This window comes from Rhagoletis pomonella, unplaced genomic scaffold (genome assembly GCF_013731165.1).
Source record: "Rhagoletis pomonella isolate Grant_MI unplaced genomic scaffold, Rhpom_1.0 Rhpom_scaffold_00001, whole genome shotgun sequence".
NCBI lineage: Eukaryota > Metazoa > Arthropoda > Insecta > Diptera > Tephritidae > Rhagoletis > Rhagoletis pomonella.
This window is the reverse complement of record NW_023458555.1, coordinates 91587624-91612744: the sequence shown is the minus strand read 5'-3', so window position 1 is coordinate 91612744 and position 25121 is coordinate 91587624. Positions and strand designations below refer to the sequence as shown.

Sequence of the window (25121 nt, the reverse complement as noted above, 5' to 3'; positions counted from 1 at the left end):
AATTTATATTATCTCAACGCTGGAACAAATGCACGAAATCTTTATGCATTTGTTCAGCCGCTTATTCTCATTTAAAAGAGGAGAATGCATGAGTTAATGCAAATAAATACGGTTTATGCAGATAAGCGAGCCCATTTATTAACCGTATAAAATGTATGTACAGCGTGGCGACGAATAACTGTTACCCAGGTTTTTTTGAGAAATAGAAGAGTCCTTTATAGATTTTGCGAAAAAAGTATGTTATTGTTAATTTTCCACAGATTTTACTTTAGTTGTATTAATTAGTTTTTAAATTTTAATCCTTATTTACATTTGCCAGCAGTGTAAACTTTGAGAGAAAAGTTCATTTGGCACACAGGTCCTCGTCAGTTAATTTGTTCCATATCTTCTGTAACCATAGGCTAATTTTCTCCATTTTGAGTCCCTTGTACTCCCCCTTCTGTCCAAAATAAGGCCTCATACTCAAAAATCTAATAGACTCGGGACTGGTGACTAGGACGGCCATTCATTCGACCAACCTTATACAGTTTTTTTCTTTCTTGCACTTTTTTTATACAAAGCCTAAGAAAAAATACACCTGAAAAAGACTTGCGTGCCAAATGAACTTTTCTCTCAAAGTTTACACTGCTGGCAAATGTAGATAAGGATTAAAATTTAAAAACTAACTAATACAACTAAAGTAAAATCTGTGGAAAATTAACAATAAAATACTTTTTTCGCAAAATTTATAAAGGACCCTTTTATTTCTCAAAAAAAACTGGGTAACAGTTATTCGTCGCCACGCTGTACATATGTATATACACATAGTATACAAACATATAGGTGGAATAGTTAGTTTTATTAATGTAATCCAATTAAAAAATATGTGTAGATAATGATATAAAATAATTAAATATGAAAACGACGACTCGGGTAACTTCTTCTCTTCCCTTTAGCGCGCGGATATGATATTCTACTGTAGTGTCCTCTGCTATATTTCCACTTCGACTGTGTCTCCTCTTCGTATGACCGATGGCAGCTGTGCTTAAAGTCGTACTGCCATTGTTGCAACCTTTTTCACTCGGCCATCATGATCTTCATCGGCCTCCGATGATAAATCGTTATCGTTGCTCTCGATGTACCGCCATAATTTAATATTCTCTGAACTCGTCGACGTGCGGTTTGGAGCCGCAAAGTCCGCTGCTCTTTCGACGTCGTATCGACAATTGCGCTTAACCTTGACAATTTTGTCCGGTCCTATATATTTGCTAGCAAGTTTTTTCCCGACGATAAACCAATTATACTTTATTGCCACGAGATCGGAAACTCGATAATCATTGCTGCTCTTTCGCTTCTTGTCATATTATTTTTTGTAGATTTCTTGGGCTTTGGTTATTTGCTCCCTAGCTGACTGCCTTAACGCTTTGCGATCGTCGTTTAAACACTCAATCAGTTCATCCTTCAGAATCTTAACCAGGTCAGTCTTAAAATCGTGCCTCATTCCAACTCCGAATAGTACTTCGAAAGGTGTAAGTTTTGTCGAAGAATGAACGTGCCCATTGATCGCCTTCTGAACTTTGCTGGCTCATCGAGAGACAGCTATGCCAAAACCGACAAAATTACCCTGTTAACACGTTCTATCTGTCCATTACCCCTTGCGACACATGTTGTAACTACAATGTGCCTATATTATTATCAGCGCACAGCTGCTGAAACATGTTGGAAGTAAACGCCGTTCCTTTGTCACTAACGATTCTTTCTGGACTTCCGAATACATCCATCCATGTTTGCATGTGCTTCGGTTGATTTCGTTGTAAACAGCCACGTAAGTATTAAAAATGCATCGACAATTGCGAATATGTACTTATAACATTTTGTTGTTGCATTCAGCGGTCCGAGGTGAACAACATGAACGGTCTGCGCCTGTCCTTTATCAATGCAATGGAGAAAGTCTTCTTGTTTGCCCAATTTTCTGTTGTGCGTTATACAGTTAACGCAATTTGCGATTTATTTTCCAAGTGTGGAATGAAGTACTCTCGCTGGGATCCATGCAGCATTTCTGCGAACCCATATACCCGCTATTATGAGCGGTCGTAATAACCTCGTGTTCCATACACCTTGGTAGCACCAACAGGTCTTGCCCACTCGTATGCTTATAGAGTAAATCGCCCACAATCTTAAAATTTTCATGCTTTAAAATTTCTCTTACAGCTTTCAGGTGCTCATCGCTTTGCTGTGCTTTTTGTAATCGTGCTCGGAGCTCGGATTGAACAATCAGTACTGGATAACGACTTAGGGTGTCTAGATGTTTCATTCGGGTTCCTGCTCTGTGCTCAACGGTGAATGAAAAGTCTTGCAGATACATAATCCACTGCGCTACTTCTCTTGGCATATCCCTCTTTGTAGTGGTTTGCTTAAATGCCGCACAGTCTGTTATTAACTCGAAGGTATTTCCAAGTAAATAATGGCGCAAATTTTTTTGTGGCCATATATGCCGCTTTTACCTCTAGCATGTAGCCATTAATTTTTTCTTCACTCGCAGATGTTTTTTTGTTATAGTACAGTACTGGATGCCAAGGGTCTCCGTGCCTCTGCATTAACGTTCCATCAAAACCGTTCTTCGAGGCGTCTATATGCAACTGAGTTTCGGCATTTTGTTTAAACATTTTTAGCACAGGCTCATGCATCCAAACTGCTTTCAACTCTGTAATGGCTCGCATTTCTGCTTCATCTATATGGATTTTTACATCTTTTTTAAGTAAATTGGTTAGTGGTCTGCGATAGTGGCGTACTGCTTAACAAATTTTCGGAAATAGCCTGTAAGACCTAGGAATGCCTGCACACTTCTGGCACATTTTGGAACTGGGAAGTTCTTTACCGCCTTAATTTTATCTTCGCCTGGCCGAACTGAGCCATTCTCTACAGTGTGCCCGAGAAAGTCAATCTTTTCCCTGAGAAATTGACATTTTTACCACTTTATCTCCTAACCATAAAACTGTGCATAATCAAGAACTTTTCTTACATTGAGCAGACAATATTCTGCTGTTTGGCCGAACACGATAATGTCATCAACATGCAGTTCCATTATGCCGCGGTTTATCAGCTTTTGAAAAATATGATTAACATAACGAGAGAACACCGCTGGAGAGTTACAAAATCCAAATGGAGCTCTATCGAACTCATAGAGGCCCTCCTTTGTTATAAATGCTATATATTTTTTACTACCCTCTTCAATCGGCACATGGAAAAAGCCATTTCTTAGATCCATTACTGTGAAAAATTGGGAATTTTGTATTTTGCTTAGAATAAATATCGTCAATTATTGGGATAGGAAATCTGTATTTTAAAACACAGGCATTCAACGTTCGATAATCAATACAAACTCTGTATGATCCATCTTTTTTCTTCGCCAGATTACTCTACTTGCGACCTCTGAACTGGATTATCTAATTATGCCTTGAGATACCCACTCTCTTACCTGGTTTTCTACTATTGTATGTTCCATCAATGATAGACGGGCAGCGCATTGACGAAAAGCAATACTTTCGGTACTCGGAATAATTTTTAACTTTATTGGACATTCCTGGGTTTCATTTGCTGGTTTGTACTCACTGATAATTTTTTCAATTGTTGCTCTAAAACGCATTGGTACATCTATTTCGACTGTGGCGCTTACTACATTGTATACGTTGCTGCTACGTCCCTACTGCTTCAATTTCAACTTTGTCTGCAGTATGCCCCAAAAATTAATATATGCTACCCTTCAGCACAACAGTGAATTTTTCTAAAAAAATGGTAGCCAATAACTACCCCGCAGTTAATTGTACTATCCGGCACGATTAAAAATTTGTGTGTACTTTTTAAATTATCGATTTCTGCTGTAAAAGTTCCAATAGCTCTAATTGGAATATTGCCCAAACCATATAAAACCGTCGAAATTTTTGCAGTGTACTGTCTGCTTATTTGCTTTCATATACACTTTCTTGTATTAACGTGACGTCAGAGCCTGTGTCGACGAGACAACTCAACTTTTGGTTGTTTATTTTCATCTATTCCGGCCGTGTTTTATTGGATATAATATTTACCTCAGGATTTTGCACATTTTTATCACATTGTTTTGCTATGTGACCGCTGCCATTGCATTTAAAGCATTTCATGTCCATCTTACACTTAGCTCGCTTGTGCTCGGTCGATCCGCAATTGTAGCAGTGCTGTTTTCGCGTATTTCCTCCATCTTGGCTCTTCGTTGCCATTTTGTTAGCTCCTCTTTGCTTCCATTCTTTGTATTTGGGCTCGTTGCTTTTTCTGCCATTTGCCATATCTATTATTTCGTGCCGTTGTCGGAGTAGCAGCGCTATTTAGTGGGAATGTTAACTCCGGTTTCCATCTTAGCCCATCAACGATGTACCGTATGGTGGACTGATCTTCGACATCACCCATAGCGGCATGTTTTCGCATTTGTAGTACATACTCGTGGAAGTTTTCATTGTCGCGTTTGTTCCGCACCATTAACAACTTATGAACGTCCGAGCTTTACAATTTTTTATCAAATTCTTCGAAAAGGGCATTTCGCAAAATTTCGTATGTAGAAACTGTGACGGACTTAACTGTGTAGTTTAGCCATTCCTGTCATCTTGTTACGCGCGTTAACGTACTTCTGCTTATCGTTCAGCTAGTACGCCTCCGCATTTTGGTCAAAATTAACGAACCATTGATGTATTGGAATATTACAACCATTGTATTCGGGGATTATTCTTCCGAAACTTTCTACTGAAACAGCATTTTTGTTCGCTTCATCTCTATCCATTTTCGCTCCAAATTACTTGATTTGCTCGCTTAACTTTTCCATATCTTCTTCGGCGCCGTACGTTCCTACTTCAGCAAATTCTTCACCTTTACTTTCGCTTTTAAGTCTTGCTTTTGCTCTTGTTACTATTCGGTTTTCGGTCATATCATTCGTATCCAGGTATTGTTTTATGGGTTGAGCCCCCAAATGTGGAATAGTTAGTTTTATTAATGTAATCCAATTAGCAAATATGTGTAGATAACAGACAACAGCATCAGTTTACTCACTTCCATCTAAACAGTATGAACTCATTGCTGTGAACTCTATAAGGTTAGTGAGAAACACCGTACAAACAGTGAGATTCATAGTTAGTTTTGAAATCAATGTTTAGCTGCAGTGTACTCATTTGATTTCAAATATAGCATTGATATACTCTTCCCAAATCAAGTCAAGCGAGTGAAAAATGCTGTTATGAAAAGCAAGTCGAGCAATCGAATGACACCCATTGACTTCAAACAATTAGTAGAGAATACGACAATTTTGAAAAAAAATGGATATTGATGAAGTATGTTTTTAAATATATTAGTTTTACTAAATTATTTAGTTATGCACCTGACGTACATTTATATAACTAGTCTACAAAAGAAATGCAATGCTACATCAGAAGACATCGGCTTTATAAGGGACTTGAAAAACAAGTTGCTTTATTATTTCAAAACAGTTGCTGTTGAAAACTAACAGATTTGCACAAAATTGTGCTTTTTTATACCCGCCAGCAGAAGAGCTCAAGAACTTTACCGAATCTGAGCAAAGGTACACAAAAGAGAGATGTTTACAAATTATGAGAACGTTAACTGAGAATTCTGACAGTACAACGGAGCCGCAAATTGCGGATACACCATTGTTACCTTCAGACAACTTTGAGCTGTTTTCAGGTCTTCTTAAACAAGATTGAGGTATATTTGTATACGGACTTCGATATAATTAATTGGTGGGAGGTACACAAATGCGAAATGCCGCTGCTGCATAAACTCAGTCGTAGAGTAATAGGCTCTCCTTCAACTAGCGCATCATCAAAAAGAGTTTTTTCTTCTGTTGGAAATGTTATTTCTGACAAAAGATGCCACCTTTTGTCAAATGATGATGCCCTTAATCAGTTGATATTTTTGCATTATAATATGCAGTTAGGAAACCAATAAAATTAACAAAAATTGTCTTTACAAATGTTTTTTCTTTGATACTTTCGTTACAGCAGTTATGCCATGCACTTGTTTTTCAAATCAAGCACTTGTTATTTGAATTGAGCACTTGATAGTGTGAATTACTCACTCAACCGACAATGTTTTTTCAATGCTATCGCACGTTATGTTTGGAAATAAATGAGTGCGAGTGTGTGCAGATGTGAAAAGAAAGCGAGTGACTTAAAATGTAATTTGAGTGTATCCAAGCAGCTCTCTGGTAGATAATGATATAAAATAATTAAATATGAAAGGGACCCCTCGGGTAACTTCTTCTTGTTGAAATATACATTGTACCAAACAAAGTCGATACATTGGACAACATTGGTTTGTGAACGCACTCACTCACTGAACATACCCTTTTTCTTTTGTAAACTTAATTTCTTATTGGTATACTGTTTTCTTACATTCAGCGACAATTTTTCAAGCGGTTCCATAAAAGCGAACTATATTTTATCAAATAAAAAGTCTGCTATTTTATTTCGAATGTCATTTACCTATTGGCTTAATCTGCGCCATTCTCAATAATCTACAACAGGTTATGGACCAAGAAGCTTCCAATTGAGCCGTATTAGGTGTATGCACAACTTTTTTTTCATCAAGTCGTCTCGTCGTAGCGTACATGGAAAAGTTTTTGTATCGAAATAAATTTAGACTGAGTATACAGTTTTTAAAACAAAAAAAAAACAATAGTGATGGAAAATTAATCTAAAATCATCGCCGTAAAACAATAGGTGTATTTCACAATTGTGTGCAATATTCGTAAGTCACGGTTACCCGTTACGTCCAGTTATCGTACGGTATACACTAAAAGTATATTCGATCGCCGTCATCGAATTACAAGAAAAGCAAGACGAAACAGTGGATTCCAAGAAAAACGAAAATATCGTCGTATATTTATTTCAAATATTTTGCCTTGAATTTCTTATTTAAAAATGGATTCTTTTGCAGACAAAAGAGAGGAAACTAACTTCGTCGGACACAAATTAAATGGTTCAAATTATAGCCTATGGAAATTTCAAACAACCGCGTACATTAGGGCACGTGGTCTAACCGATAATATACAAAGAAAAGTACCAGCACAAGACGCTCCAGACCTGGAGAAAGAGCAATATGAGCGAAATGAAGGAAAATCAATGAACGCGATAATTCAATCACTAGAAACAGAGCGTGCAAATCTTGTATTGGTGTCTACGAAAAGAATTCCGCAATTCGCATAATAACACTTTACGAAGAATATTTCTCGCTCAAAATGGCGGATGATGAAACAGCATCTGAAATCGAGCAGTAAGGCGAGAAATTGTTTGACACGTTGAAAATGGTGTGTAGAATTAGCAGTCTGCCGGTTAAATTCAACAACTACACAACAATTCAGTATAATACCAAAGACAAGCGCACACTCGATACGTTGATGTCATCACTGCAGTTAGAAGAGGACAATTTAAACCGCATTAGCGGAGAACAAGTCCCCACATCAGATGCAGCATTTGCAGCAATGTATAAACGAAAAACTGAATTGAAACCAAAATCAAAATTTAACATAAACGATTTAAAAAAGAAAACCAAATGCAATGCCTGTGGCCAGACCGGACATTGGGCAAAGGGCAAAAAATGTCCAAAGCACGAAGTTTTTTACAGAGTTAAAATATTACACCGGAAATAAAACGGTCAAGTTAGCCGATCACTTCAGCTTAGAAATACGTGGAATTGGTACAATTCTAATCGATGCAAGGGTAAACAATCAGTGGGAGCCACGTCGTTTGGAAAACGTTTTATACGTACCAAAGCTTAAGGAAAATTTATTTTCAACTGCATTATTGACGGAAAAAGGTTCAACTGTATTAATGGACAAAAATGGTTGCATAATAATCGACAAAGCTAACCGAATTGTTGCAACCGGTAAGCTTAACGAAATGAATCAGCTCCGAATGTATTTTCGTTTGCGCATAGATGAATGTGCGAATGTAGCGGCTGTATCACTTCAACATTGGTATCGTCGTCTGAGTCATATCAATGTTGAGTCTATCAAAAAGATGTGTAAAGATGGTCTATTAATGGTAAAATGTCCAGATCAACACATAAAAGATTGCCTCAACGACAATGTTCATCGGTTACGGGGGAGTATTTACATGTGGATTTGTGCGCTCCTATGGAAGAGAGTGGAATTGGCGGCTACAATTATTATTTTTTAATTAAAGACGAAGCAACAACCTTTCGATTTACGTATTTGCTGAAGACCAAGGATGAGGTATATGAATGTTTAAAATCGTTCATCCCCATGGCTCGCAATATGAATGGTGCTCAAACTAAATTCGTTCATTTTGATAATGGGACGGAATTTGTGAATCAAAGGGTCAAGAAGTTACTCAGTGATGAAGGCATTCAAATTGAATACATCACACCATATACCCCGGAACAGAATGGTCGAGTTGAACGAGAAAATAGAACCATTCAGGAAAGTGCACGAACCATGCTGATTGCAAACGGGTTGTCCAAGTTTTTATGGCCTGAGGCGATACGAACAGCCACATATTTGTTGAATCGTACAACAAATAGCAAGTGTATTGGCAGCACACCATACGAAAAGTAGTTTGGTCGAAAACCATACTTGGGTCATATAAAGATCTTTGGAACTGAATGTTTTGTACAAGTTCCAGTGCAAAAGGGTCGGATGAAGTAAGATCCAAAGGAAAAAAGGTGCATTTAGTTGGTTTCGAGCCCACCATCAAGAACTTTCGCTTATATGATCCAGAGAAGCAAAAGATCTTTCTCAGCTGTGATGTTCGTTTCCATGAAGCTGATTCAAAAAGGTTCGTAATTCGGGACAGCTCCGATAGTGAAGAGGAGGTAATTTTTCGGCATCAAGCACCAAATAGTGAAGCTGTTACCAGCGATGATGATCATTTTGAAGACGCACAAGAAGACAACGTAGACCAAAGAAACACCCAAAGGTATGAATTACGACAAGAAATCAAGCCACCAGAGCGTTTGATTGAAACTGTATGTTCTGCGACCGTGATTGAGCCGGTAACATATGAAGAGGCGATGCAATCGACAAATGCAGAGCAGTGGAAGCGTGCAATGGAGCAAGACTACAATTCGTTAATCAAGAACAACACCTGGGATTTGGTTGAACCACCTGAAAAGCAAAAGGTTTTCGACAATCGCTGGGTATTCAAATTGAAAGAGAATACAAGTGGTTCAATTGAAAGATACAAAGCTCGTTTGGTAATTCGTGGTTTCACGCAACAATATGGTGTGGACTATGAGGAAACATTCAGCCCCGTAGTTAAGTACACATCAATTCGCGCAATTTTATCATTGGCAGCAATGAATAAAATGCAGTTAAAGCAGTTTGCCGTCAAGACTGCATTCCTGTATGGAAACCTGAACGAACATATTTTCATGAGACAACCGGTCGGATATAACGATGGCAGTGGGCATGTGTGTAAATTGAATAAAAGTTTGTATGGTCTGAAGCAGGCGTCACGGTGCTGGAACGGGGAATTTACGTCGTTTCTCCGTAAATACAACTTCAAAGTTAGCAATTTGGACGCATGTGTATTCACTCGCTACAAAGATGGTGAAATGACAGTAATTGCAATTTACGTGGATGATGGCTTAATAGTAACCACCGACAAAGGTGAAGTAGATGCAATCATTTCACATCTATGCGAAAGGTTCGAGATAAAAGTTTCGGATGTAAATCGTTTTTTGGGTATCGAGGTTCAACAGCATCAAGATGGATCAATATACATACACCAGGGTGCTTATGCCAAGAAAATATTGAATTGGTTTGGCATGATGGAATGCAAAATTGTGTCAACACCAATGGATCACAATCGGAATCTTGGCGATTTCGTAAATGACGAGGGAGACACAGCCTACCCCTACCTAGAAGTAGTAGGAAGCTTAATGTATTTGGCAACCGGGACACATCCAACCGGGGGCATCATGTGAATGCAGTCAAGCGCATTCTAAGGTATGTGAGGGGCACAATCCAAATGGGTATCCTTTATAAAAGCGATACTCAACTGAATTTGGTTGGATATAGCGATGCTGACTACGCTGGAGATACTGCAACAAGAAGATCAACAAGCGGTTATGTTTTCAGCATTGGCTGCGGTGTCAATAGTTGGGCATCAATGAGGCAACAATCTGTTTCAACATCTTCAACAGAATCTGAGTATATTGCGGCGGAGATCAGATTTGGATGCAAAATTGTATATGGATAATCAGAGCGCAATACATCTGATTAAAAATCCGGTGTTCCACAAAAGAACAAAACACATCGATGTTCAATACCATTTCATTAGAGAAAGGTATCAAGATGGTTGCTTCGACTTAGGATATGTTAGCACTGATGAACAAATAGCGGACATTCTTACCAAGCCGTTGAATAAGAGTCGACATAAATATCTCTGTGGTTTTATGGAGTTGACATCATAAGTTTTCGTTTTGTTTGCAACAATGAGTGGAAGTGTTGAAATATACATTGTACCAAACAAAGTCAATACATTGGAGAACATTGGTTTGTGAACGCACCCACTCACTGAACATACCCTTTTTCTTTTGTAAACTTCATTTCTTATTGGTATACTGTTTTCTTACATTCAGCGACAATTTTTCAAGCGGTTAAAACCAAATAAAGAAACGTTCCATAAAAGCGAACTATATTTTCTCAAATAAAAAGTCTGCTATTTTATTTCGAATGTCATTTACCTATTAGCTTAATCTGCGCCATTCTCAATAATCTACAACACTTCTCTTCCACTTAGCGAGCGGGTATGATGTTCTACTGTAGTGTCCTCTGCTATTCTTCCACTTCGGCTGTGTCTCCTCTTCGTATGACCGATGACAGCTGTGGTTAAAGTCGTACTGCCAGTGTTGCCACCTTTTTGCATATATATCAAAATATTCAGAATGATGAGTACGGATGTATAAAAAATATGACCATTACAAAACCAAATGGAACCCACATTGCATATGGGTTAATAAAAGTGGATTGGCAATTGTTAGCGAAAATTTAAAATTACAATTTAAAACACAACTGTTTTTTAATAGTTGAAATCCTCGGGTTTGAAGTTTTTGAAGATTTTGATCCATTTTTAAAGTAGGGAGTTCGGTAACTTTTCCCAATGTATTTTGTTTGTGTGAAATTATTTTATTATCGGTGTACCGGATACCGAATTATTTAATTTCATTTCATTTTATTTATTATCGAAATGGTGATATTAGTACAGTAAGAATTGCTTTCTTTTTTAGTACAACACATATAGGTACAAAATAAAATAGAGCTTACATTGAATATGAGACAACAGAGCAATACCAACAATCAAATGTTAAAAATTAAAACGAAATGTAACTACAATTGAACTTAATTATTTATAATCTTAAATTAAATTAAAGCTATATTAAATTGAAATAAATTAATCTAATTTTGATGGCCTGTTTAAGTCTCTAGAACAATGAGAGTATAAGGTAGCTTTGTAGTTGATTTTATTTAATTTTTCTCTTACTGCATTTGGAATGGAGTTCCAACTTCTAATGGTCTTGATGAAAAACAGTCTAGTCGATATTGCAAAGCTAAAATTAGGTACAAAGGTCTCTTGAGTGCCCGGACCTTGGAAATATCAGTTTGTCGTAAAGATAAGAAGGCGTTTGGCGTTCATTAGCCGGTACAGAAAAACACAGCTCCTGGCTATTTGGAAATCGTGAATTTCAAACCCTAACAAACTTGTTTTCCACTCCGATATGTGATCAAATTTCTTCCAGCCGTAAACGTATCGTGTGACATTATTGAATAGTACATCGAACTTATGAGCCGAGAGACAGTCTAGTTTATTATAGACCAGCTCAGAATATGTTATTTTGGGTACTATCCACTGCACTGAGAGTCGCCGTCTCATACCGATAGGTGTAAAAACCGCACTCTGGCGCAGATTTCGAAGTATCCCATAAACTTTACCAACTACCGAATTTATATGATCAGTGCAGGTCAAACTTGAGTTAACGACAAAGCCCAAATTAGTAATTTTGCTTACAAATTGCAATGGTTTATTACCGAAAACTAAATGGGGTATAGTAGTGCCACTAAGTTTCCGCTTTGCGATGGGTAATACGTACGATTTTTTAGAGTTCAGGAGAAGACCATTGTTCTTCGACCACCGCTCAATAGAAGACGAGTCTCGATTATACATTTGAACTAACATGTCTTACTTTTTCAAAGTTACTCGATAGATATAACTGTATAGCATCCGCATAGGCATGCACAAATTTACAAATTGGCACGTGAGGAAAACATCGTTTACGAAAAAACTGAATAAAAGAGGTCCTAAGACTGAACTTTGTGGAACACCTGAGGAAATCGTGTCAAGTCTTGAGATATTTTTACCGACTTTAACACACTGAGGTCTGCCAGTTAGGTTGGTCTCGATAAGCCTCACGGAGTTTTTCCCGAATCCGAAGTACTCTTTAAGCTTAGTACACAGTATATCATAGCTCACAGAATCAAACGCCTTCGAGAAGTCAAGTAGGCAAAGTAATGTTAATTGATTTTGGTCAAATGGTATTCGTATATCGTCAATTATTTTTAGCATTGCTGTTGTGCAGCTATGCTTTGCTCTAAATCCAGATTACAGAGGGGAGATTAGGTTGTGTTTAATGACGTGATCATTTATTTGTTCTGCTAACAAAGCTTCAAAAACCTTTGAGAGTGAGGGCAAAAGGCTAATAGGCCGGAAGTCACTTGGAGTATGTGCAGAAGGATTTTTCACCACATTCTACATTTGGGGGTAGGTTTTCACCTTTATATCATTTTTCGGCTGGGAGATATGCGTGTCCAAACTTGACAAATTTGAACAAAAAACTTTTTTTTCAAAACTGGGAAATTAAAATGTGCAATTCAAATTGTTACTGTCAGAAAACGGTATTATATTTCGTTATTTTGTTTTTTTCCATTAAAATGAAGTTTATTTATTCTTTTGGTGTATTTTGTTTGAAATTATGAACTTAAAAATTTTATGACAAAAAAAATAAACTAACCTCTGTTTTTTCAAGTTTAATTTTCAAAATCACTTTTTTTTAAATGCGCAAAGCATAACTATATGAGAGCGACATATTGAAAAGTTTTGACTATTTATTTTATTAACCGACTTCAAAAACAGGAGGAGGTTATCAGTTCGTCGGAATTTTTTTTTCTGTTTTTTTTTTTATGTATGTTACCGCATAACTTTGCGCCACGTTAACCGATTTCGATAATTCTTTTTTCATCGGAAAGGTGGTGCTTCAAGGGTGGTCCCATACTAATCCTTTAGATCCGATAATTGCATCATGAAGAAATTAACGATAATCTTAAACTTTTATATGAGAATTGAAGTCGGTTTTGATTTTTGCTTACAATTACTTGTTTTTATTTTATTTTAATTATTATTTTTTTATAAAGATATAGCTGATTTTTTAATCAATTAATGTTTTCAGTTAGATACATTACTTACTTTTCGATATTTTGTAAGCTTAAGTTGTAAGTCTCTTTAAATTTAAAACATAATGGGGCATATTCATGGTCGAATCAAAGACGAAACTAAAAATTATTTCGACTTTTTTGACAAATTTTTCTAAAAATGTGTTTTCAGAGAGCTGAAATTATTTTTACTTTCGACTTTGTTTTGACCGTGCATTTATCCCATTATGTTTTACATTGAAACGTAAATTTTTGTATCTAGTATTTCCTATCTTTTACTATCTAACTGATCTCTATCATGCTCTTTCCTAGTGATTACAAAAAATGGACACTTTGTTACTGATATTACATTTTATCGCTTTTAACTTAGTTTTAATTATTGCGAATTCATTGATAAAGCTATCCTCAAATCGAAAGGACTCGTTCTTTCTGATTATATAGTAACCTTAACTATTCTATTGTTAATAGAATTAGCTGGGGAAATACTCTATACAAAATTTGCCACTAATGGGTTAAAATATGGTCATCAATGCGTTAAGTCAAAGTCGTAGATGGGTAAATTATTCATAATTTGCACCAGGGTACGAAAATAAACTGTACAAAACAATTCCCATTTGCTCATCGATCATCATATCATTTGTGGTTTTGTACAGTTTTGTACATAGTCAGAAACAAATTGTAAGATTCACTGTCATTTTCCCCAACGAGAAACGTTTGCTTTTCGTTTGTGACAATTGTGCCATAGGGTACGTTTTATATGTATGCAAACGTTTCAATTACGTGAAAAATAATTGTTTCTATAAATTTTCATATCCAATTCAATTAAAAAACATTTTTATTTTTTTTATTCGTTGCAGCCATTCGTTTTGTATTTAGTTATTGCATTTATGTACATACATACATATATTTTCCCTGCACGATTCATTTCGTTTGTTGTTTCGTCTGTAACTACTAAACTACTGTAGTGTACTATCGCCAAAGTGAACTCAGCCGTTTTGTTTTGTATTGTACCGAACTGTTGAAGTAATAAACGAAACGAAATAGTAACGTACAATATAGTTTATTTTCGTACACTGATTTGCACAATAATAAAATCAAATTAACTTAACATAAGTTATTACAAAAAACCGGGTCAGCAGTGGGTTAATGCACGATCAATAATGGATTAAGACGTCAAAAATGTACTCTTAAAATGTAGTTCAAGCAAGTCTAATGGAAAGAAAATTATTTCAGAATTTTGAGCACCCGCTTATATGGGGCGGCTCCAGTGTGCACCGGTCGTACAGATGCACATTTCCACTCTTTCGGAAAGCATGAAGTCGTGATGCTATGGTTAATTATATGCGTAAGAGTTCCAACAATGTAAGGCATTGCAATTTTAATGAATTTTATGGGGAGACCATCCTCTCCTATTGCTTCTGATTTTATATTTAAGACACACACACATCACGTTCGGAGACTGGTAGAAATTCAAAAGAAGCACCTGTATATCTTGAGGATTTCATGGGTATAAAAGTACTTGAGGGAACACCAGAATCAGGACACTTCAGAAAGGCTTTATTTAGTTCATTCACATTTAGATTGCATTCAGAGGTATTACGAGCATGGATGCGTAAATTCTTGATATTACGCCACAGAACTGATGCAGGGAGAGTAGGGTCTAGTTTCGAAGCAAAATATTTTTGCTTTTCCTTCCTGACAACCAGAGTGGAGTTATTCCGCGAACGCTTAAACGCTTCCCAGTTAGTTTGGGTGGGATACCTTTTCCAAATAGAATGCAGTTTATTTTTATTTTTAATAGCTGACTGAACCTTACGATTGAACCAAAGGCAGGACATTTTAGGTTTACACTCACGGATAGGGACGAAATAATTGAAGGCATTTAGTAAACTATTGAGAAAACTGAGTTGGTCACTAAGGGTCACAAGATTCCAACAATCGCACCAGTTAATATATGACAGATGCAAGAACAGCGAGTCAGTTTTCAAGGATTTGTAATCCCTAAATAAAAATTTATTTGTTATATTAGAAGAGTCAAAAACAATATCAACAACACAGAATATAAGGTCATGGTTCAATTCAATTAAAATATAATCTGGGCCATTTTCACTATACGTATACAAAACCTTAGAGTTTATGCTATTTTTACAATAAATGGCCACACCTCCACCTCTTTTTCCTAGTCTGTCATTTCTTTTGAGCTTATAATTCTTTAAGCCGTAGCATGCATCACTTACATCTTTTAGAAACCATGTTTCAGAAGCACACACAACATCAACTGATGAACATTCAAAAACATGTCTAACAAAATCAATTTTGGTACTATTAAGGCTACGTGCATTAAAGTGAACAATGTTAGAGCGTTTTTGCTTAGTACAGAGAACAGTTAACATGGCTAGACTGTTTTCATTACTCATAACCAGGGACGGATTTTATGGAAATTGCCTTTTTTTCTGCTAAAGAGATAGAGTATATTCGATTAAAAATGTCCACGATTTAGCTTTCCCTGATTCCATGTATACATATGATGTTGCCTTTTTTGCCTTTATTACGATATTTGCCTTTTTTTGCCTTTTGTAAGATATTTGCCTTTTTCTGCCTATTCTACCTTTAAAAAAGTGATTATAGCATTTACAATTTTTTTTTTTAAGATTAAAATATATACACATGCCCATGCGGCTTATAGAAGCGCAGGGACCACTTGCCAAATTGGTGTTGGAAAAATTCAAAGCCGTTTTCTCAGCTAACGTAGGCTTGAAGACAATAAGGGGTGTGTATAAAATTGTAAAGGGCGAGGAAACGCCCTTATTCCTGATAATATGAACGTTTCAAACGTTCCATATTTAAATTGGGCTCCACTTGTATCAACTTACGTCGAGCGCACATTTAGTACATTCAAGGCTTTTCTTCGCGAAAATCTAATGAAAATGCTGCCAGAAAACTTCAAAGTGCATCTTGTAGTTCAACGTTACTTAGAAACTCGAAAGGATAAAATAGTCAAAGAGTCAAAGTACAAATTTTTCATATAAAGAAACTAGTTCATAGTTTTCTCTTTTTACTTGTAATATAAAAATTTCTAAAATAAATATATTTTTTGATTGTTCTTCGTAATTTTCTGTCTTTTTTTAGTGCCTTATTTTGCTTTTTTGGCAATACCTTTTTTTTGCCTTTTCCTGCCTTTTTCGCTATTTTGTTTTGCCTTTTTTTGCCTTTTTTGCAATACCTAGTGCCTTTTCCTGCCTTTTTCGCTATTTGATTTTGCCTTTTCCAGCCTATTTCGTTACTTTATTTTGCCTTTTTATAGGTTTTTAGGTCCTAAAAATCCGTTCCCTGCTCATAACGTTCCTAGCACACATAAAACACAAACTAGATAGAGGAGACCAAATAAAAGCAACTTCAAAACATTGTTGAAGTGAAAATCGAGAAGTGGAACTAACAAGGCCATTAACATATATAATTTAAATAAATAACATAATTTTACTAATTGGTTTTTGTTATTTTATGGCCTTAAACAATTATATTCAACAATTTTTATTGAGCATGAGGTCGTTTTTTAATGAAAACTAATTGTGGAAAAGCAAAAATAATATATAGAAATGGTAGAAGTGATAGCTACTTCGGAAATCACCACATTTCCTCATCAGACTTCTTTCAGTAAGATTCGAACCGACGATCCCACTGACTCAGCCAGTCGCCTACGCACTGTGCTAAGTTCGCCTTGTTAATTCTTGTTGCTTATTTCCACTATTTCACTTGATCATGTGGTTGTTGGTTTTTGTTAATATTTGTATTATTAGAGTGTTTAACTTTTAGGTGTGCTCGTACTTAAGTTATTTGTTTTTGTTATTTTATGGCCTTATAACAATTATATTACAAACTAATTGTGGAAAACCCACAATAATTTTAAAAAATTATCAAATCAAATTATTGTTGCTTTTCTACAATTAGTTTTCATTAAAAAACGGCCTCAAGCTCAATAAAAATTGTTGAATATAATAAATTGAATAATAGTGTTTTCGTTTCTCCATAAAATTCTGCCCTGATGCTGTCACTTTAAAATGCTGTGTTCTTTTGTAAAATGAATGCAATCTTTGCAGAGGGCAGAGCTATCTTTTCTCACAGGGTTACTCTAAAAATATGGGAAAATGCAACATATTTCGCCCTCTCTGCTAACGACGGGGGAGATAATTGCCCTTTCAATCAGCTGATCAATAATAACATCACATAAAAATAGTACCTTATTTGTCTTTTTTTAGCACTCATATATCGGCAGTGTCACAGCAGCACAGATAAAGTGTGCACATTTTTGACATTTTATTTTGGCGCTCGTGAATTGAAAACGCAAACTTTGTGCTTAGGCATCAAATTATTAAAATATTGTAGCTGCCCGGGATCTGTGTACATTTTAATAACCTAAATCAGGAAAATAGATTGTATTTTGTTGTTGTTGTGTATATGTTTCCCAGAAAGTGGACTTTACATATTTGTAGTAACTTACACAGAAATTCTTGGTGTCACAGGTGGAAGAGAATTGTTGGCGAAAATGGAAAAACGCTGCTTGTTTGTAGGAACAAAAGTAATAAATGACTCGGCGTGCTTTTACATCCAAAAGTGAATTGCTTACGTGTAAAGGACTTTATAGATGAAGTAGTCAACTTGTACACAGGTACGGTACAACTTGTACACAGGTACGCGAGGTATTTTTTTCATACGGGCACGGATTAGTATTTCGCTCACCAAGCTTCAGAGAAGCATACTATCTTTGTGAAGTTTGGTTTACGCTTTATCCAGTGGGTGCAGCTTCATGAAGAACGCCCATGCATTTCCCCTTACCGCTCTCAAATTAGTGGGCAAAATACTAAACACTCCTTTCATTCGTTTATATACTGTATATTTTTATATTTATGCATTTGTAGTAGGGCTGTGCGATTATTCGATTACTCGGGCAAGTTGGTTAATCAATTATTCGGTTAATCAATTACTCGAGTAATCAAGATTTTGATTACTCAAAACGATGATTAATCGAGTTACTTGAAATATGATTACTCAAAAAAATAATTTTGCTCGTTAAAAGAGTTTGCTTTGGAAAATGCTTATTTTTTTTTACATTCTGTATATGAAACACATTTTTTTGTTTTAATTTAAAAAAAAAACAACGTTGTTTTCAAAGTATCAAGGAACTTTAACTACTTTATACATATGTAAAAAGTTGAAATTTTGATGACTCATTTTACTCGAAATGTTGATTAATCATAAAGCAAATTACTCAAATATTTTTGTTTTTGGTTAATCAAAAATCTTGATTACTCGAGTAACTGAACTTTTGAGTATTCATAATTTCAAATTAATCGAATAATTGAGTTATTTACTTTATGACTAATTAAAATTTTGAGTAATCAATTAATCGCACAGCCCTAATTTATAGTTTAAACGAAATTTTCGCGTTGAACGTGAAAGTGCGGAATATTTAATTGCAAAATATACCAGCAGTTCCTACTACGTAAGGAGAAATTACAAAGGGGGGAGACCACAAGCACCACCAAACACGCATGTGTTATTGTTTTTATGGTAACAATGGAATGATTGCTATATGTATGTATGCACTAATTGTAAATATTTTTCTTATTCAGGTTTTGCAGCAATAAAACAACTATACGCGAAGTTAGCAATCTATTTAATATGTCATGTTCTTGTGCACATAACGTGCTAAACAATGTTATGTCGTTTCTGCTTGAGCTTTCACCGAACATCATAAAATTCCCTCGAAGTGCTGCTGAAAAAGAGACTATAGCAAACGATTTTGCGGCAATCTGTGGCTTTCCTAACGTATTAGGCTGCATTGATGGAACCTACATCTCGACAAGGGCGCCGAAGCATAAAGTTCGCACAACATATATAAATAGGCACGATACCATTTCCGTGACTATGCAGGGTATATGTGATGCAAATTTAAAATTTATAGATGTTTTCACTGGTGTGCCAAGTAAAGTGCATGACTAGCGTGTATTGAAGTTATCCTTCATTGGTAAGGAACTTCAAAAGCTTTGTCTACCAAAATATCATCTGTTAGGTGGTTCTGCTTATCTGATCCGAAATTACTTGTTAACGCCATATAGGGATTACGGGAATTTAACTGAGCAAGAAAAGACGTACAATTGCAAATTTTGTCAAACTCGGGTTCGAATAGAAAACACCTTTGGATTGTTGAAATGTCGCTTCCGGCAACTGATGCGATTAGATTTTCATGAAGTTGAAACTACAGCGAAGTTTATAATGGCATGCTGTGTACTGCATAAAATTTTCATAGACAAACAAGATGTTATTGATAGGGAAGAATACTGCGTTGAACCTTGTACCGTTCAGGAGCAAAATCTTCCATCCGAAGTAAGTGACTCCGTTCTTACCGAGCTTGGCGAAATAAAAAGAAGCCAAGTAAATAAATAATTAAAAACAGCTTTTTCTTTTATTTAATAAAAACGTTCATATTTATTGCAAATAAGGGAGATTGTGTTTATTTGATTCAAAAAGGAACAAAGTAATTCAGTACTCTAGTAATAATTCAGTGGTAATTTAGTACCCAAGAAATTCAGTCTTATTCAAAGTAGTTCAATAGGAACGTACAAAGATATGTACAGTATCGGCCATATCTATAGCACGCCATTTCAAAATAATATTGTTTGCCACTTATGTTTATTTATTTATTTTTAAGAATTTTCAAAGAAAATACAGTTCTTTCTCTAACAAAACCCATATAAACCAAAGTTTAAAAATTTGTATAAAACTACAAAAAAGTGCAAGCAATTTTCACCTAAATTTCAAACTTTTTTCTCAGAAGCTCCAGAATTTTTTTGAGTACACAGTTTTATAGCGCATTTAATTTCAGACTAATAATGTGTACGTTTCAAGTGGCTAAAATTACCGTTGATTTTTTAGAATTTTTGCGCGGAAGGTGTTGCGGGTTTCTGCCATATAAAAATAAATTGTGTTTAGTCGTTATATGGAAGAAAATGAGACAAAAAAATCTAAAAAATCAACGGTAGTTTTTAGCCACTTGAAATTGAGCTATAAAACTGTGTATTCCGAGAAAAAGGTTTGAAATTTAGTTGAAAATTTTTTGCACTTTTTTGCAGGTTTCTACAAATTGTCAAACTTGGGTTTATATGGGTATTGTTAGAGAAATAACTGTATTTTAATTGAAAATTCCTAAAAATAAATAAATAAACATAAATGGCACACAATATCACTTTGAAATAGCGTGCTATAGGTATGACCGATACTGAAGGTAATTAAAAAAATTATGGGTATCGCGAGAAGTAGTAACGTGTTGAATCATACAATATTACAGCTGCTTATAAGTTTAGTTTTTAATTCATGAAATTACATACATATATGTATGATTTTTAGACGTTATTAAACGTTATAACATCTTGTGGATCCCTTTACTATATTTACATATTTTGGTTTGGAGGCTTTAACAGAATATAAAATAAGTTCAAGTGATTTTCTCTTTCTGGTCCAACGCAGTGTTCGACAAATTGTAATTGTATTGTAATTTATAGAATTTATACCAAATTCTACAATACAAATACGAATGGTTTATATCATGATAAAAATATTACAAGGTAAATTCATTCTCTCAATTCGTCGGCCATGATTTTTTTCTGACGTTTGCCAATATTTTAAAATTATATAAAATTGAGAATAAATTGTTCACAATTGTTGTTGTTTGAGATTGAAAATGAGAATGTATGTGTGAGTTTGAGTTTTGATTTTAAAATTATATTGTTGTTATGTTTTTATCATGGTTTATAATATAAATATATAGTATATATATATAATATAATATATATACAAGAATGATAGAATACAATAGGGATGCCCAAATCAGCACATATGTGTCGCGGGCGACTGCGCGCGCAAAGCTTTGCACAGCGGTGCTGGGCAAGCGCGGAAGCAAAAAGTTATCGGAAGGGGAAAACGAAGTCAACAGAATAGTGAGATTGTATGTGTGACAGTGATGGAAAATGAGTGTGCATTGTGCCATTTTCGGCCCTTTCTGAAGCAGCCGGCACCTTCAGCACAATCGATTGATTTTCGGCACTATGTTTGCACATTTCAATGCAACTAATAAATATTTCTTTCGGATCCGCAATTAAAAATATTTTTTTTACATTTAATCGTATGTGCTTAAACTGATAAATGATATAAACATAGAAACGCAAGCAGAAGAATCTCGCTTCCACATTTTGCATATGCGCTTAACATTTTTGTTTAAACAAATTTGTCGAAATTGCATCTCTAAAGCAAATATTAAATATCATTTAATATATACTTTAGATTTAGATAATCATTTTTAGTGGTGGGCGAGTCCGACATGTTTAAATGATCGAGATAGTACATTCAATTCGCGTAGATTTTTGAGAACTTTTTCCGTTGAAGGTGTTGCACTTTTTTTTCATACTGAAATTTGTTGTACATCATTTATCATTGTCTAAGAAAAACTATAAAATAAAGCTTAATTTAAAATATTGGAATAAAAAACAATAACGCTACACGCGCATTCATCCATATAACATAAAATGCGAACGTTCGTTATATGGAAGAAAGTGCGCAACACCGCAAACAGAAAAATTCAAAATATCAATGGTATTTTCTAGACACTTCAAACTTGCACCTTATTATAATAGAATGAATGGGCTACAAAATTGTTAACCCAAAACATGTCTACAAATTCTGAACAAAAACTGTGAAAATTTGATGAAACTTTGTTGATTTTTTTCATTCTTTCAAGTTTCGATTTATTTGCAAGGTTTTTATTTGATAATGAGCTATAATTTTATAAAAAAAAATAATTAAAATTATTTAAAAAAATAAAATAAGTACCGGGTGACCGCGTAATTTTGTCAAAGATGAAGGCAATGATGATAAAATATTAATACACTATATAGGTCAGTTCATATTAATGAACATAAAATGAGATCACTATCGATAAAATGGAAATCCTCAAGGGAAATTTATGATCTCAACGCATGGAACTTACATACATTTTTTTACTTTCAACCCCCGAATTGCTCAATTACTTCTATTTCTGCAGGATCGCCATTAGGTAAATTGCATTTCCAAAGATTTTTTCAAAATAAATAGCGATGAGGGATATTTCACCCGCCGGTGATAAGAAATCGCAATCACCATAACGCACATCACTAATATTACTGTTAACAATCGTAATTTCGTTTTGTAGCAAATATGAAATATAGGTATATCCATTTACTTAAATGTAAACGGATTAAGAATCAAAGTGCTAGAAGAGATTTGAGCGTTTGGTACAAAAAGAATTTTTGATGTTGAAATTGTACTTAAAATCGGCAAATTGTACTTTGGTACATTTTAAAATTAATTGTACTGAAAAAAGTACAATTGTACTTAAAATATCAACACTGTTTCACTGGCGCTGTACTTGCTGCAGCGATGCCAGATTTGAGCGTACCCAATTTTTTACCAATAATAACTCATGCGAGGGATGGGTATTGGGCATTTTACAAGCCTATTAGGAAGTATACATATCTGTGTTCGTATAGAATAGTAGCTTATGTCGGAAGACTGGCTTTAGTATAATGAACCATTCGCAGCATACGATTGTGAAAGACTCACTGGCGCCGAGTCATTGAAGAACTCTTGGGAAATAAACGTAAAAGACGGTAATGTTAATGACGATGCTAGCAAGTCAATATTCGTATAACGTTTCATAAAAAAATTCCTTGTGGTTTAAATAATATAGGAAATGGTATATTTTACTAAAGCCAGCCTCCCGACATAAGCTACTATTTCATACGAACACAAATATATTCGTCTACAATAATGTTGATTATTTTAATTAAGTCCTTAGATAAGTTTGTGAATCTTATCAGTGTTCTATGTAAGAACCAAAAATCAAACCCCTCGCCAATTAGAACTTTTGCTTTAAAATAAAAATATACATAGCGCATTTACTAAAGACTTGGTCTGGCATCACTGTTTGAGCATTGATGTGCTCAGCTCCCTGTTGCCAATGTCGTGCATTTTGCACTAAATTTGGTGCTTTTGGGAAACCAAAAAGCCAAAATAATTGGAATTCAATGCTTGGTGCGGTATTTACTGATGATTTTTTAATTTAAGCACACCGAATGCATAGGTACATATGTATGTATGTACACACTATACACTAATATTCTACATTAAGATGGAATTCATTTACTGAATAAAATGTGAGGAATAGGTAAATTAAATATGTTTTGCGTTGCTATAAATGTATTGAAATTAATTTATTAATAAAAACGTGAGAAAATGGATATGCATATACACTTTTTACTGAATCAAAAAAATTATTAAACATGATAATAAAAACTTGGCGCTTTGGTTTTGACAAAATTGGCTTTTTCTGGTGGCCTGATGCCACACTAGCTCAGTTGTCGCAAAAGTACACATATGTACATACACGCTTTTTTACTTGAAATAAGTGTCACTTCACTTCGCCTAGCACGCTCGCGTGCGCAAGGTTTTTGTTTGATAATGAGCTATACAGCTCACTTCACTTCGCCTAGCACGCTCGCGTGCGCGCAGTTTGCCCGCGACGTCGACTGCGTGCACCTATGCTGTGCATCCCTAGAATACAAGATTGCGCCGATCAGAGGATTTTTGAGAATAACTTTTGTGCGACGTCACACTGGTGCAATTGCGAAAGAGAAATGCCAAAACGTGAGCAAGAATGGAAGAAGAAAAAATGTTGCAAGGAAAACGTAAACAAGTTGCACAAGTGTGACGTCATGCAAACAAAGATTCTGTGAAATTCGTTAAGAGAGGAATAGCGAGATCGCCGCAAGCTTTGTATTCTCTCAATCGTGATATATATATATATATAATATTATTATCGAATGAATCCTTTTATTATAAAAATGGATTCAAGTTAAAAAGAAATAAATAAATCGTCAACTGTCGTATAATTGCAAACGCTAGTTATACGCCTAAAACTATAAATGTGTTTTTGCCAATGCCACGATTGGTGCAACGGTCGGCTCATCTGGCAATACAAAATCACTGGCAGCAACGTCAATGTGGGTATATTTGTATGGCTTGGGGAATGTTTGTACAGGTACAGGTTTGTCAGGGCTGAAAAAAGATGTGTATATTTTTCAGCATTTAATCGCTTATTATTCGAATTTGCTTACTTAAACCGAATGTTCTGTTGGTGCCGTTGTTGCTGTTCAAGTTGCTCCGAAATCCGAACCACTAGCAAGAGCAGTGTTTCCGAACACGCCGTATAAAGGTGATGTGGATTTGGCCGTCAATGACATGATATGGTGATGGAGAAAAGGCAGTTGTTGTAAATGAGCGAAGGGCGCCGGTGAAAATGTTATTTGGCGAAACGTTCGGCCGGAAACGAAAGGCACTTGCAATCATTTTACATCCATTTGCAGAAGCCTGCAAACCAAGAGCTAAAAAATATATATTATAACTTTATGGATAATAAGCAGCATATACAATTCAAACCTGATTTTATAACTATATCGCGCACACCCACAGGTTTAAGCTGGTTTGCTTTCAGTCAAACATTTTTCCATAAGGCTTTCGATTCTTGTAGCTTTCTCAATTCTTTCCTTGTGTCGCTTCTCCCTGGCTT

General features: G+C 35.3%; 2 long non-coding RNA genes across 2 annotated transcripts; both read right to left on the bottom strand.

Annotated features, from left to right (window-relative positions):
- Window positions 1-17308: 17308 nt before the first annotated feature.
- LOC118752571 lies at window positions 17309-18391 on the bottom strand. Its single transcript, XR_004994711.1, has 3 exons — window positions 18090-18391; window positions 17964-18019; window positions 17309-17878 (listed from the first exon to the last, which is right to left on the bottom strand). It is a non-coding gene; the product is annotated as an uncharacterized LOC118752571 (long non-coding RNA).
- A 5974-nt stretch (window positions 18392-24365) lies between these two features.
- Window positions 24366-25113, bottom strand: LOC118752564. The gene is made up of 3 exons (XR_004994706.1): window positions 24992-25113; window positions 24670-24936; window positions 24366-24610 (listed from the first exon to the last, which is right to left on the bottom strand). It is a non-coding gene; the product is annotated as an uncharacterized LOC118752564 (long non-coding RNA).
- Between the last annotated feature and the right edge of the window lie 8 nt (window positions 25114-25121).